A 14085-nucleotide genomic window follows, 5' to 3' on the forward strand; every position below is an offset into this window, starting at 1 on the left:
TGCTCAGTTCTCCTGACTCACTAACTCTCCTCCATCCATCCTCCTCACTCATTGTCTTCATTCAACAGTTCCTCAAAGTACTCCTTCCATCTTTTTCTTCTTCCCTAGTATTCCAGTCTCAAATACAACACACTATAAACCTTTTCCTTTTGCCCAGTACTCCTATTTTCTTCATTATATCCCACTTTTTCTTTCCTAACCTCTTGGTGCACACAATCAACGCAATCATAGGGGTAAAAGCAAAACAACACCAGCCGTAGAAGACAAGCAATTAAGTAACAATAACTAAACAGGAAAACTAACCAAGACACAGAAATAAACTAAACACAGAGAAAAGACACAAAAAGAAAACAGAGAAAAACTGATCAAACTAAGAAACTCTAGTTATAAGTTCTAGTTATGTTCTGTAAAGAGGTGACAGTGAAAATTTAAACAAACAAAGAGAAAATTAGAGAAAATTATTAATAAGCATTCAAAGTCCATGAACTCAAAACCCTGGTTTTTGATCTTAAACATTCCTCACCAATTTGCTCCTTTAAAGATACAGTTTTAAAGACCAGCAAAAAGTGAGTCATAGAAAATCAAAGCACTGACTCATTGGAAAGAACAATCCCTGGTTTGACTTTTTATATTGCTGCACTGCCACAGACTCACTATAATCAGACAGAGTGCGGGGGCCTCCTCTGTAAACCAGTCAACAGGTGTTTGGTCTTAGCCACATGTATGTAGAGTAAAGACTCACACTGGCCTATAGTTGCAGTGAGGACTGAAGAAGGAGTCTAAACTGAGTTGTTCCTGTTTGACTAAAAGATTAGGTGGCCAGTTTAAAAAAAATGAAATAAAACTGTGATGATGAGCAGGTGCACAGTTTGGGTTCAGTAAACGGGTAAAGCTGGAGTAGAGCTGGTAGGTTTTTACCTTTGCTTTAGGCTTGTTTTCAGCTCAGCACTTGCTGTTCTGGTGTGAATGTGTTTATGTTTTTAAAGTAGTGCATATTGTTACCTCAAACAGCACTTCTGGGACTCTACCGCATCCTCAACCATGCAGAACAATCCAGGACAGCGTGTGGCTGTTTCAACGTGACCACAACAGCCACAAAAAACATTCATGAGACTTCTGAATTGATAGAGGGAGATCGCTTCAACATTGTTTCCCAAAACTTCACAAGAATGCCAATCAGCAGGGAATGATTCAGCTCAAGAAACGTGAGAGACCGCCACACCTATACGGGGTTACTTTGAGTGATTACTGCATGAATAAAGTCCCCTGTAGAATATGACTCACGAATACAGACAGATTCATCAGAAACGGATTCACAATACTTTACAAATGATCATGTGAATTCTTGACTTTGACAACCCAAGAAATTTCTGCTCAATTTGAAAACCACAAAAAAAGTGAACAGTGAACAAAAACATGAACTCTTAACATCTGCAAACAAAGATAAGATGGCTCAACCTTTACAGGAACATGATTAGAGAAGAGTTACAACAAGAAGTTATGATGCTGAATAAAGAGGAAATTTGACAGCGATACCAGACGGTAACAAACAATCACATGATACATATTCCATCATCAGTCAGTCAGAACTTCTTCATGGGAACCTTTCTTTCATTTTGTGCAACAAAGACAAAACACACACAAGCACCACCCATGCACTGACCACACTGAAGAGGAAATAATGCAAAAAAAGAACAAAAAACCCACAAGAGAGTCCTGCAACGACTGCAAAACGTAGTGGAAATAAATGTGGTCATGAGAAAACACGTGATGCAGAGCAGGTGTACAGTTTTTCCCAATGTATAAACTGGTACCCTGACGTTTTCAACCCAGCACGAGACCTCATTCTGGTGTATTATTCTGGTTAAACAAAAAGGGAAATGCATCTAAAATAAAAGCATAACAGGCACACAATGATTTCATTGCACTGTCGCCTCACAGCAAAAGGATCTTGGCTCAAACCTGCCAGCTGAGGCTTTTCTGTGTGGACTTTGCATGTTCTGCTGGTGCCTGTGTGGGTTCTCTCCGGGTTCTCTGGGTTGATTGGCTGTAGGTGAGAACGTTTTTCTTTTCTCACTGTGTCAGCCCTGTGGTCGACCTGCCCAGATGCACCCAGCCTCTCACGCTATGACAGCTGGGATACATGCTAGCCTTTTATGGCTGAATTAGATAAGCAGTTAAACAAATGTATGAAGGAAGAAGCGTTTGTGCTACAAAGTTTAAAGGTCAAGTCCTACTGGAGTTATTTTTTAAAGTGCATTTGTTAGGAGAGCCTAAGAGCAGATAATTTATCCTTTAGTTGTGTGATTTTCTATCTTTATTATAATGGCATTAAAACATTTCATATTTTACAAACAGCCAGAAGAATAAAAGTTGTAAAATAATAACAGTAATGACAGTATAACATCCCTTCAAACTGCAAGAATCGTAAAAAGATCATCTGTGTGATGTGATATTGAGCTGATGTGAGAATAGCTCAGGGTAACAGTCCAGTGTATTCACAGCTGGCGAGAGTGGCCATCCTGTGTGCCGCCTCCTGCACGAGATACTCCACACGGAGCACGCCGCGAGCGGAGACAGACTGCTACACATGCCATCTGATCAGCTTTGTCTTTCAGCTATTCTTTGGAGAAATCTCTAAATAAAAGAGGGGAAAAAACTAACCATGTCACAGCTGGCGTGAACACATATTTGTTTTCAGTTGAAGGGAATAAGATCACTGATGCGTGGCTCAATCGTCTGACAAAAAAACAAAAAAAAGGGCTAATATTTACTGTGAAATGCACAGCCGCTCAGCTGTAGCGTAAACACAGTCATCTCTTTCAAATGCAAACAGCTCAGGGTTGTGAAGCTCTCTGTAGGAGAGCAGTGTGCTCGATCTCACTAAAACACTGAAATGTGCCTTTAACCGTTGCATCTCTGTTGTGACAGAAAAAACTGGAAGGGTGAGAACGAGAAAACATTTTTAAATGCAAAACAGATCCTTAAAATAGCTGCCTAACTTTAGCTGCTGCACCATATGACTTGGAGCAAGGCATTCTGGGAGTTTAAGTTGACTGAGGTTGGGAAGAGTGTAATGATGACACAGGACGAAGAGGAGTGACGGTCGCTGTCACCTGCTCTAATGGAATCTCGCACTCACGAGGACAACAGGCAGAGGCATCGCGGCACGAAACAACGAAATAAAGAAACAAACGATTAAAGTTTCATTCCCACCCATGGGGACACGTAAGGGCTCATCCTCCCGTACATCCCGCGTGTACACCGAGCGCACGTGGAGAGCTTGGGGCCTGTTCTGCACATGCTCAGTGGGCGACGATGATGTGGGCTGACACATCGCATGTCGTGAGCGTGGCTATTGTGCTGAGTAATGTGTGACATTTAAGGGCTCCTGCTTTTTGTCCCTTGCTGCGTTGTTTATAGCATGAACATCTACACACACAAACACAGACACACACTTATATTACAGGCATGCATGGTCTGAGCATGACAAATCTTTGTATTAATAACAAATGCCTCTATATCTATTCTGCTACAGCTATGTTTTAAGTTGATGTATTTCTTGAGGATGGGATAATATCCTCACCTTAAACCTGCTGTTACAATTAAGGAATACATCCTGAAATATAATATGAGCATTAGTAAAAATCAGGCTCAACAAACAGTGATGCAGCATCACTCAGCTAGACAACGCACACTCACGAGTGAGGTTCTGCTGCATTAATAAGATAAGCTGCGTCAGGCTCTCTCTGATTTAGTTCAGCAGGTAACTGATGGATCAAACACAAAAACAAGTTCCCTTTGCAATAATTCATCAGAGCCCATCATGAAGTGACGAGAGTTAAAAAAAACATCAGAGGTTTTACAAGCTGGGAAACAAATCACCTTTTTAGTTTTAATCTGCTGCAAAAATCACCACTGTACCATCATCCCTTACGATAAAAAGTCTGCACTGGACTGAAATAAATGATTTCTTGAAGTAAACCCAGCAGCTCGTGTTTGTTTGTTTGTTGTTACTGTCCTCTCAGATCTCAGTGATTAACTTGGCGAGTACAAAGCTGTTATTACGGTTAGAAACGATGCCAGCACAGCTGAAATGAAGCTGCAAGTCAGTCAGGACCACTATAATCAAAAGAATATTGGCTGCAGTAATTTATATTTGGCTTTGTGGGTCTGCTCTGGGACCTGCTCGTCCCAGCAGCGAGAACATTTCTGACTGAGTCTGAAGCAGCATGAATAGGAACAGCTGAGGGGGTGTAGGGTTGCAAAGTGGTTTGCAGATGTGCAGCAGCTGCAGGCAGGGTAAAGCATATCACCTGAGCCATCAGCTGACGTAGGCCGGCATTGAGATCAGCTGATTTTGCTCCTCCTCGGTTTTGAAACAGCATTTCACAAACCAATGGGTGATGTCACAGTGGCTCCGCCCACCATTTAAACTGTCTGTGGGCATATTGAAATCCACAAAGGCTTGTGATTTCATGGATGTGCTCTTGAAACTTTTTATCAGTATGTATTGTATAAAGCTGATGCAAAAAAAAAATGAAACAAGAAATCACAAGATGATGGTGTAATCTCAAAGGCGGTTTCTGTGAAGGCGCCAATTATCAGCTCTGGCACAGAAGATCTCTTCACTGAGGTGGCACCAGCTGAAAGTTTTTGGTTCCTGCGGTTTCTAAAATAGCCAATTCCAGCGTCATCCCTTCATGTCACGTCAACGAGATCAATCCGTGCAAACACGGTGCAAAGTTTGGGCATACTGACGGTGACTCACTGTTAAACAGTGTATATCACCATGGAAACACAGGCGGCCCAGCGAGCTGGTTAGGTTCAGTCTGTTTGGAGCTTACCTCCTCATGACTCATCTCTGTGGAACAAAAATGGCAAAACTGCTGCATTTAGATCAGATGAATGAGAGCAGCGATTCAAACTCCACTCATACAGTAACTGACAACACGTACATACGAAAGGCAACAGACTCTGAGATTCAGGTTGACTCCTGTGATCAGTCACTGGAGAGGGGACACGTGTTTGCAGCTTCACCACAACCCTCGTCCTCTCTCGATAAACCTGCAGGCACCACGAGAACAACATCTGAAGAGTTTTAGTTCTGTGCTGACATTTTTCTTATGAGTGACTGGAGGAGGAGATTGTACCCACATTCCCATTACCTCAGCAGGAGGGCAGCTTAGCTTTGAATAGAAAATCTTTTCACATCTGTGGCGACACAGTACTGCATCCAAAGTTAGAGACCAATAACTTTCACATTTACACCGTCTGCACTTTTCCTTCACTTCTTGAATCTTTTTAACACTTTTTATTCATTTTTAATTACAATCTGACTCACCCGGGTTTTCTCGACAGTATATTAACATAACCGCACAATCAGCTGAGTGTACAGTAAATATTCTGTTGGTTGGGGGTTCTTTTATTACTCTGCTTTATTGACTGTCTTGCATTACAGATGTGTGTCACTTCATTTCCCATCGGAGGCAGATGTTATCTAATATTAAAGGTACCCTGAGGAATTTTTGTTGTAAACAAACAAAAGCTCAGATCAAGTTCACTGCTTCACACCAAAATGCATCTTGCACGCCTGTGAGGAAGCGTGAAGGAAATCGCTTTTGACAGTTTTCAGTAAACTGCTGGACACTTCGACAGGCAGAACCTCTCTGCAGTCCTGATCTCATTGACGTTTAAGTCAGTTTACATGTGGCATCTCGTGGTGTTTTACCTCCTTTACTTCAATTTATAGCACATTTCTGCCTTAATAACACAACAGGCAGCACGGTGGATCAGTGGTTGGCACAGTTGTCTCAAAGGAAACAGGTCAAGGGTCTGAACCCTGCCAGGACGCTTCTGTGTGGACTTTGTGGTTTTTTAAACGAGCTCCGGGTTTCGATAAAAACAGGTAGAGTTTCACAAGTAGTTAAAAAAAACACAGTGAAAGCATTAGATGTGCTGTGGTCAAATTAGTCAGCTTCGCTTTGGAGGGTTTCTAACTGAGTGAAGCCACCCAGAAGCTTCTGCACGGAAGCCATCAAATTCTCTAAGTATTTAGAAACGTGCTTCAATAGCTCCTTTATTCTCTTTACTGTTATTTAGGCAACCTTTTTCCAGTCTTGTGCTGTGCAGTTCTGCTGACGCTGTGTGAATTGTGTTACTTTTGCTTTTCATGTCAGCTTGAATCGGTTTGGCCATTCTACTGGACACTTTCTCTTCTCTTCTCTTCAAAAAAAAAAAAAAAAAAAAAGGATACTTTCTCTTCTTTGGACGATTATCTGAAAATCATAGAGATGGTTCTGCAAGAAAACCCCAGATCAGCAGTTTATGAAATACTGACCAGCTTGTCTGGCACCAACAACCACAGCAATCCAGTTAAATCACCTTTCTTTCCCATTCTGATGCTCAGTTTGAAAATCACCCTCTTTCTGTCCTCTTTCAAACCGTCTGTCTTCTCCGTCTAAAATCTGAACATTGGCATTCTCAAGAGAGCGACCTTTGCATCTGCATCTGAAGGATAAAGGTCACTCTTTCCAGGATGCCAATGTTCACATTTTGGATGGATAATACAGATGGCTTGAAAGAGGACTGAAAGAGGTCATCTATGTCCGCTGTGAACAACCATCCTTGAACAGAGGGCGGAGCTTACGACACAATACATCACCTTATAGGTTGAGGCAAGGTTTCACCCAAAACCTCTGCTGAGGTTTTCACACCTTGGCTGACGTGATGAGATACAGTCGTTGGTGTGAAGGGACAACTCCCACTAAGGTTTAAACACCTGGGACTCTCCAGCATTTGGTTTTAGAACTGAAGAAGCTTCTCTGATGAAAAGTCTTTAAGAAACTCAAAGAAGTAGAGTCGGTTCTCTTTCCAAGCTCCTTACAGTCCTGCCTTTACATTAAATATCATTCATTCATTGTGTTTCAGTCCCAGAAAGACTAAATAAAGGCAGGGTCTTTGGTGTGCATTCACCACAAATGTGACGTGAAGTTTCTGTGCAACACATTTACATTCAAAGTCTATGCAAAGACTTTTTTTCACTGAATTGGTGCCACATGATGTCAATCTGCATCTGTGCAAGTTAAAAATATTTCATCTTGGTCCACAATGACTTCAGGCTTGGTCACAAAAGCCTGAAAGAGCAGCGATAGGACCTTTTAAACTCACTACATTTACTGCTCTATGTTATTCTGCTTTTTACTACTTTCCTTGTTACTTTGTAGATTTTAAAAATATCAATCCAAAAATATAACACACTGTATTATTATTTATAGTTAGCAGCATCTCCTTGATTACGATCATCTTGAGCTGCAACAGTCATTTATATAAATTCATTTTAACCAATTGAACAAACAGTATATTTATATGATTGTGCATCAGAATTATTTATGCTTTAGATGCATGTATAGTTGTATATTAAGTATATGCGATTTGGGGGTTTTGGATCACAGTATAGTAGATAATACTATATAGTACATAGTATAGTAAAAGTACATTTGTACTATGACTTAGGTAGAACTGTTTTACAACTTTACTTTGTTTAAACTCTTGTTCAGGCTTTTTCAAGTAACCATACGAAGGTCCGAGGCAGCACATCAGCCTTTTATCTGATGATGTCGACACTTATGATTTTAATGATGTATTTATTTCTGACGATATATTCTGATGTCCTGTTTTTTCCCTAAACCTAACCATCAAAAATGAATGCCTAACCCTAACCCCTACTCTAAGCCTAACCATAACCACGTGTAACCCCGTCACTAAAGCCACATTTTGAGTCTCAAAAATGTCTTCAAACTTATGGGGACCAGGATTTTGGTCCCCATAAGTATAATAAACTTCCAATTTTTGGGCCACATGGAGATATGACACACACACACACACACACACACACACACACACGTCCTTTCAATCAGCAGTTAATCTCCAGCATTTTACATGTAAGGAACCAGATACAGTTTTCACTGGCTGATGTTTCAAAGCTATGAACAGACAGGACTTTATAATCAGCTGTACATCCATCTGTTATTTATGTTTACGTGTAATCACTTCTCTTTCTTTCAGTAGGACAATAATTCAGTTTAGCTGTTTACAAATGCTTCCCTTGGTAGAGCTGAAACTGCCAGCTCTACCATTCGGGAGCCGTGGATCTGTCAGTCATCATCAAAGCCTCCTGGTCGCTTGGCATCTCTGTGTGAAGAGCTCATCCTCAGAAAAGGCAATCTGACAGATTGAAATATTCATCCCCATAAAGCAAATCAAACACCTTATCAAACACTCTCTGTTCTTTTAATCTTTTAGGTGCTGCTGTGTGGCACATACACGCCGCCTGGCTTCAAAACTGTCTCCACAGAAGTCAGTTTTTAAATTTACTGCAAACCACGAGTCTTTGTTAGTGTCACACCAATTTAAAATGAGGGAGAAGTACTTTCTTTATTAGGGAATTCCATCCATCCATCCCAATAGTCCCACAGCGACAGCAGCTAAACATGGTATTCCTGACATCCTTTCCTCCAGCTGCTATTTCCAGGTATATTTGATGGATCCCAAGGTTTTTATAGGCCAGATGAGATCTGTAATATGCGCAGTGACTTCAGGATCTACCCCAGAGCACCAAAAACCCTTAAAAATCTCCTGGCGTCCTATGGATGTAAAACAGCAACACTTTAACTACAACATCAGGATTCAAGTCCAGGACTTTTTCTTATTTTCTGTTAGCTTTTATCCAAAATACCCAAACTTTAACAACTGAAGCATATCAAAGAACCAACAGCTCGGTAAGAAGTTTATTTGTACACCCAGTGTGCTGTTCAGAGCAAAACTTTACGTGGGAGCTTTGGGAGCACGACAGTAAAGAGGGATGTTCGTGGCTCAGGAAACAGCCTCAACATTGCTCAGTCGCAGTCACAACCAGCAGGATGAATCTTTAAAGGTGTGTCAAGTCGCTTTCGCTGCTGGCAAACAACCTGAGCTCTATAATTCAGCAGGAGTAAGATTTCCTCCACACGTGGCGAGCGGATGAACACAATCAAAGTGAGAGGAAAACAGCATGAAATGTAACGTTGGATGAGTTTTGTAGGTGCAGGAGACGCAGAGTGAGGGAGAACCAGGAGGAGCTGATGTGGAGGGTAGTTTCTGCTCAGCTAATTGCTGTGATGGATTGGTCTTATTCCCCCGAGCACGGAGCTCCTGCAATAACAAGACAAGATGACTTTCCCAATCTGCACATTAGGCAGTTATGAAAGAACTTTGCCTCCATCTGCAACTGTTAATATGCAACCCACTCACAGTTATTAATGTAATTTTAACAATGGATTTCTCTGAGGAAATCACTCCTCTTTGGGTCAGTTTTGCTTTTGATTGGAGGGCTTTTGTTAGACATTAAAGGAGAAATCACTGGATTCTGCCTTGATTAATTCATCAGCTGTGTTGTGGTGATGCTTACTCAGTTACCTCTGGCACGTGGGGAGGAAGCTGCAGGATGCCCACGTGAAGTGAGGGCATCCTCCAGCCCCCTGTGTATGTATGTGCACATCTGTGAACATACACGCTAAGCAAAACAGCACACCCTCTCCTCCTCGCTGCTGAATCCAGGGCCAGCACCCTCGCATTAATCAATACTATTCTTAACAGTTCATCTACACACACACACAGCACATTTCTCACAGGGAAGCCCTGATTAAGTCATAGCAACCTCCTTTCCTAAAATGGAGCATTGCGTTGAAGCTGAGCTGAGCTGAGTGGAGAGGAACTTTAATAACAGCCACCGGGGAAAGACCCCTGGAGAGAGCAGTCACGTGTACGGGGTACCCAGATGCTCTGTCTAATCACACAGCCAATGCTACTGTACACAGAGATGCTCAGGGGGGTTACATTAAGCAATCTGTTTGCCAATGTGCTGCAAACTGAAGGAAAAGCTGTGGGGATGTTTTTGCATGATGAAGTGCATGTGAGCGTGCGGGTTCGTGGCCGTGAGCTTAAAACGTACATCTTTTCAGATTTACTGCGGATAATCGTTGACATTTACTTCTTCTAAGGTGGACTTTTCTTCTTTTCCTCTATAGGTGTAGGGGCATCAAAGTAAAATGCAGCCACTTTGTACTCGATGGTCTCTAAGTGGAGACCTCCTTCAATCCTGCCTGGTCTTATCCATGGTAGAGGCTACAGCTGCCTATGTCGAGCCATATTTAATCAGAGGAGCCACACCCCAAACTTAATACTTAAATCCGGATGGATGAGCTGTTAAAAAAGTGAAGTGAGAAAGTATTTCCAGTAACCCCAAAACACTAGTTGACTAGTTGAACTCCCACTCACCCGCAAGTATCCTTGAGATGTTGAGGTTTTGAAAAAGGTGTCAATCTGGTCAGTCCACATTCCTAACCTTAACTAAGCTCTTGAGCTGTTACCAAAGAAATAGAGTGGAGATACAAGCAGAAGAAATACGCTTTGGTTATTTGGGAGGACTCTGAGTAGAACCCATATTCATCAACATCAAAAGGAGGCAATTGAGGTGTTTGGATATCTGAACAAAACGTCTTCTGGATGAACGCCTCTTAGATGAGGTGTTTCGGGCAGGGCCTCCTCTCAGCGCTATGCCAGGACACACTGGAGAGATTATGTTTCTCGGCTGGTTTGGGAATGTCTTTGTGTTGCCCTAGAAGAGCTGGAAAAAGTGGCTGAGGGATGTTTGGACATCAGCTTTGACTGCCACCACCTTCACAACCCCATATAAGCCATTGGTTAGTAAGGTCCTGCTTACAGCATTGAGCTAAGCTTTTTTTGTTGTTGTGATGTTTGGAAACCAAATGTGAAGAGAACGAGGTCGAAAAATCTTAATCAGTAAGACGGGAGACTAGCAGAAACTCATCAGGAAATTGTTTCCTGAGGCCCTCAGATTGGAGTGAGCAGTAAACCTGGTTTCCCATAGATCCCTGCTGGCCATGAGAAAGTATTCAGGTACTTTTCAAACCAGGAAGCAATAACTCATCTTTTATATGCAGTCCATGGCCATTAAATACTTCCTCCAAAACAAGAAGTTTGAGACTAGTTTGAATCAAATAGTGACTCAGCAATGACTGGCTGTCATTATTCATGCATGGAAGGGCTGGATCTGGGCAGCAAAGTCACCAAAATGAAACACTCTTGTTTTTCATGATAAAAGGAAGGTCAGGAGCCGCACAGAGAGGGCTCGTTCTGAATAAGACTGCTCGTTCTCACCTACACAGCAAACACACAGCCACCTCTCTACAGACATTTTCTAGGCAAACTCTTCTTGATATTTTCAGAGCATGGCCAAAAAGATCAAATGGGCAAAGAAATAATTACCAAAGGTGACACATTATTCTCAAACGTTACTACCAGCCACTGGCTGTGCTTCCCTTTCTTTTTCCCCTTGACTAAAAAATGGCGTGGTGATGGAAAGAAGGCATAAACAAGTGCCTGAAATAAAAAGAAGCAGCGGGGTCCTCGTAATTAAAATCACGAAGAGAGAAGTAATGACGAGTATGATAGCTTGTTTCATGTGTGGCTGGAAGGGGAAATTAGCAAATGAGGGCCTCTCTCACTCTCTCTCCATCATCTTTCGAGCACTTGATCAGCAGGTCTCTAATTTCAGGCAACAATCAGTCAGTGCCTCTGCCGCGCTGCATCCTCCCAGAACACAGAGCTCATGTTGGGATACTTCCTCATCAGCCAGCCTTGTGCTGTACACTGTGGCAAGCTGTGGAAATAACTCACACACACACTCTGCTGTGCACAAATGCATGTGCAAGCTGCTACACGATCCCACACGAAACCAGCTGATCACTCGATTAGCCGTTTGAGTGGAAGTTAATAAAACCAGTCCCGATAGTAAATTAAAAGTTGCACAATGACATGGATGGAAACACCAGCTGCTTTTCATCCTCAGAAATGCTGAAATTTTTGCTTTTGATGTGAGACTATGCAAGTTATGAAGAGCCCAGTTTCCACCACAGGAACTTTACCCAGAGACAAGGAACTGAGTGCATTTCCATCACATTGACACGGGTCTAAATTCACTTCTTGGAAACTGTAAACCATTTTCCACAGCAGGCTGTTTTTAGTGGAGCCCAACCTATCAGGAACCAGATTTTCCTGACCATTTGTGAGATGGATGTCTAAGTTGTAATTTGGGATAATGTTGGTGCAGCACACTAATCTCTGTTTAACAACAACAGGTTGCAAAGAGGAGCTAACATACTGTATTTTGCACCCCCGTTCACAACTTTATATTTTAATTCCAAGGAGCCAGACTTTCTTTATTTCTTAAACTGGTCTTGAACAATAGTTTTTCAGCTTTCTGAAGATCTTTACTTTAGACATTGTCTACTTTTTCACTCATTTTCACTCAACTCCTTGTACCTGACCATTTTCAGAGGATTTCAGAGGATTGAATCAGTTTTGTGTCCACACATAAACATCACAAAAAATGTCTAATTGGACAAGTGGCCTACAAAAGAAGACGCATCAAGTTTAAAAACTACCTACTACAGATCAACAATATCTGAAAGCCATCTTCTGGAGAAATAGCAGCAAATCTAGCTACTGATCCATCTACTGTTCAATAGAGACTCATCAGAAATCAATCATCAATGACAGGGTGGCTTTCAAGAAGTCATTTTTCAGGAAAGGAAACGGAGAAAAGCCGGAGGTATCCCAAATGACATAAGAACTAGACTTAAAATCAGTGGAGTGAGATTTGGTCAGGAGAGAGGTACAACAGTGACCGTCTACAGGCGTCTGTAAACACGGTGGAGGCTCTGTCACGTTTGAGGCTGAATGTCAGCCAGTGATGTTGGAGATCTTTTCAAAATTAAAGGAATTGTGAACACAGAAAAGTCAGATTCTGAACCAACATGTGGTGAAAGCTGGCTGATTGATCCCAAACACACTAACAGAAAAAAACTTCCCCAGAGCCCGGACATTAACATTATTGTGTTGAATCATCCTGACAGAAGATAAAGAATTCAAAGAAGAGATTTCAAGAAACCCGGAGAACTATTCCTGAAGACTACTAACAGAAATTACAAGAGCTGCCCAAGAGAGTTCACAGCGTGCAGCACTCATTTAATATTTTCCAAGGAAATGTGAAGAAAAAGAGGTGTGTGCAGCACTGTACAAATCAAAATACTGCACAGTGCAATGCTAGGGTCTCTTCGTTAATGGTGCTATATTTGTTCTGAAGGAAAAGCAGAAAGGTAAACGGTCTTCCTGGATCAGAAGACAAACAGCAGAAAGAATGGGTGAGCAACATGAGACAGATTTCCCAGTTTGGAAGGCCTGCTAACATCTGGAGTGCTGCTTCAACTCCTTGGTAGGGCTGTCGAGATCAGTCAAGGGAGACATGGTGGTGGAGTTATGGCAACATGTTCAAGCTAACTAACTAACCCTAACTCATGTGGCGCATCCCCTTACTAAGATCAAGCTGTGTTCAGATCCTGGACCGGGCTCTGTCACTATTACGACTGTGTAACGCGGTTAAAGGACCAGGGCGCCTGACTGCAGCCTCATAGACAATGAGCTATCAGAATAAGATTCGACTATGGAGCCTAAGGGTGTGAATAAAACACAGGAAACAAAAGTAGAGCTCAAATATATATATATTATGTTTGTTATGAGAAGTGTATAGACGGATGTACAAAAGAAATAAAAACATATGCATATATATCACAAACAAAAATAATGTTGATAATACAAAACAGCTTAGTAGGTTCCAAAAGGAGGTGGGATGAGGTGTAGTCCAGTATGTGATTTAGTTTAGTTCCATGGACCTGTGATAGGTCATTGTCAACAATTTGTGATTCAGTCCATAGGTTCACAATTCCTACCGCACCGTAGCGGTGGTCGGGTGGCTCGCCATCTCGCGCTGATCAGGGCTGATCGCGGGAGAACAAAAAAAACCTGACCTAAACAAGGTCAAAAAACAGAAATTATCATTCACAGAAGAAAATGAAACAGCATTCTACTGCTGTGACAAAATAAATACATAAATCCATAAATAACAAAGTCAAGTAATCAATGCCACGTTTCATACAACAATCAATAAACCATCATCTCTTATAA

General features: G+C 41.8%; 1 protein-coding gene across 1 annotated transcript in view; it reads right to left on the minus strand.

Moving 5' to 3' along the window:
- LOC147328577 (sodium/potassium/calcium exchanger 3-like) overlaps positions 1-14085 on the minus strand; it is a 62041-nt gene that overhangs the window by 37910 nt on the left and 10046 nt on the right. The window lies entirely within an intron of this gene.

Source organism: Aulonocara sp. 'chitande type north' Nkhata Bay, linkage group LG6, assembly GCF_057382095.1.
Source record: "Aulonocara sp. 'chitande type north' Nkhata Bay isolate Kocher_YH1m ecotype deep benthic linkage group LG6, A_spYH_male_GT1.1, whole genome shotgun sequence".
NCBI lineage: Eukaryota > Metazoa > Chordata > Actinopteri > Cichliformes > Cichlidae > Aulonocara > Aulonocara sp. 'chitande type north' Nkhata Bay.